General features: G+C 34.7%; 1 long non-coding RNA gene across 1 annotated transcript; it reads right to left on the reverse strand.

Annotated features, from left to right (window-relative positions):
• Positions 1-621: 621 nt before the first annotated feature.
• LOC142258827 (uncharacterized) lies at positions 622-1,746 on the reverse strand. Its single transcript, XR_012727882.1, has 4 exons — positions 1,582-1,746; positions 1,068-1,128; positions 827-972; positions 622-708 (listed from the first exon to the last, which is right to left on the reverse strand). It is a non-coding gene; the product is annotated as an uncharacterized LOC142258827 (long non-coding RNA).
• Positions 1,747-2,095: the final 349 nt, after the last annotated feature.

Consider the following 2,095-nt stretch of genomic DNA (forward strand, 5'->3'; position numbering starts at 1 on the left):
GAACCGCACTAGCTGTTTTTTTCTGGACAGCGTGTGTAGCTAAAAGAAAAGAGTTATAGTTGTGGCAGAAACACGTGAAACAATGTGAAGATTGCATGTATAAAGACTGTATACAAATATCTAAATATATACTTACAGCTGTGAGGCGGTGAAGTGATAGTTGATGTCACCATATTAGTTGCTGCAGCAGCGGCTGCTGTTGTGGGAATACTTGCTTTCCTAGGGGAGGTGGGTGTATTTTCTTTTGAAAATAAGCTTTTCTTCCACATCAGTTTATGTGTAAAATAAAATATGAATAAAATATATAACCATTAGTCTGTGGCAAAAATTCATTTCTTTTGCCCATTTTCTATTCGCCGGGATTAGGTGTAGTGGCGTGCCACGTTTTTTAGCTGGTGTAGGAGTCTGATGGGTGCCAGTCCCGTAGTCCGGATGCAAAACATCTGTATAAAATTTAGTATGTATGTATGTATGTATGTATGTATGTATGTATGTATGTATGTATATATATACACATACATATATACACATACATATATACACACATATACATACACAACTTACCGGAGATAGCCTGTAGTAAATTAATATTGCTTGTAGCAGCACTAGAATTAGCACCAGTCCGTGCCCCTGCCACCATCATGTTGCTGGCATCACACTCCATAGCGCTTAATAACAGAGGGTCAAGATCAAAATCCATAAAGTCATCTTAAGAAAGGAAGAAATAATATAAAAATAATATTCAAAGCAAACCCGACAGATACATAATGAATTAGTATTTACTCCACCACACATATATAAATATATAGCTATATATGCAGCTTACCGCACATAGTCTGCTGTAAATTAGTCCCGCTTGCTCACAGACTAGTATTAGCATCAGTTACCACCGCTGCACCCGCATCAGCACCAACATCATCACTCATAGCACGTAAAAATACATCGGAAACACTGCAGTCCATAAAGTGTCATCTTAAACAAGAAAGATACATATAAAAGTAGTATACTATGCAATTTTTCAACCAGGATGATGTAACATTTACAGTTCTATTCAGAATAATACATACCAAATTGTTGGGCATTGGGAAGGCTATCATCAAATTCATCCATAAAATATTGAACTTCCATCTAAAATATTAAGCCTGTGTGAATTTTCCATAGTATTTCATGCAAATCTATACCAAAGGACAAATAGACTATATATGCTATATAATAAACATTCATATATCTATAATGTTGATGTTGTACCTATGCAATATATTAGACAGTTGGATAGATTAAATAGATCCAAATGTTGTTCTACATCATCTAAATTATTGCCAATTACATAACTAGTGTAATGTTAAACACACCAAACATCAAATCACTAGAAACCATACTATGGGATGATAATTAAATAATGTAGGAGAACACAAACACCCTCAGACAGTATAAACAATTGTGCAAATTAAATGAGAACAATTATTAACTAATATATTGAATATATGACTAAATTATAAATAAACTACATTTTACGTGCTACGAATTACAACTACTACTGTTATAAATATAAATACTATAGAAAAAGAAAGTCCAGCTCACCGTGCTGCCTTGCTGAAATAATCCAACTCCTGCGCAAGGAAATGGTTTGGCAACCAATCAATATGGAAGAGAAAAAAGGAGTATATCCAGCGCCAGGAGGGAGAATTAAAAGTCCATTTTATTAGAGTAAATTAATCATAAAAAGTCCAGCAAGAAGAGGCATAAGTCGGATGTCCAACAGAACAACGCGTTTCGACGTTATGTCTTACTCATGTTCTGGTAGCAAATGCATTCAGCTTCCCTTTGTCCAAACTCTCCGCTTCCTACAATCAGACACACATGTGTTAGTTACTCAGGGCAACTCCCAACAAAATAGTTGTAGGATATCCAGCAGAGAGAAAAGAAAAAGGGAAGACTGGAGTGGATAAAAACATACAATGACACACATGTTAAAATATAAAAATCAAGACAACAATCTTTACAAAATAGTGGGAGAACAGGATGTATATGTACTCCTTAATTCTACACATAGGACATATAATATATAGCCATTTTATATTTAGGCAATAGACAT

The sequence above is a fragment of the Anomaloglossus baeobatrachus genome (genome assembly GCF_048569485.1).
Source record: "Anomaloglossus baeobatrachus isolate aAnoBae1 chromosome 5 unlocalized genomic scaffold, aAnoBae1.hap1 SUPER_5_unloc_12, whole genome shotgun sequence".
Taxonomy (NCBI): domain Eukaryota; kingdom Metazoa; phylum Chordata; class Amphibia; order Anura; family Aromobatidae; genus Anomaloglossus; species Anomaloglossus baeobatrachus.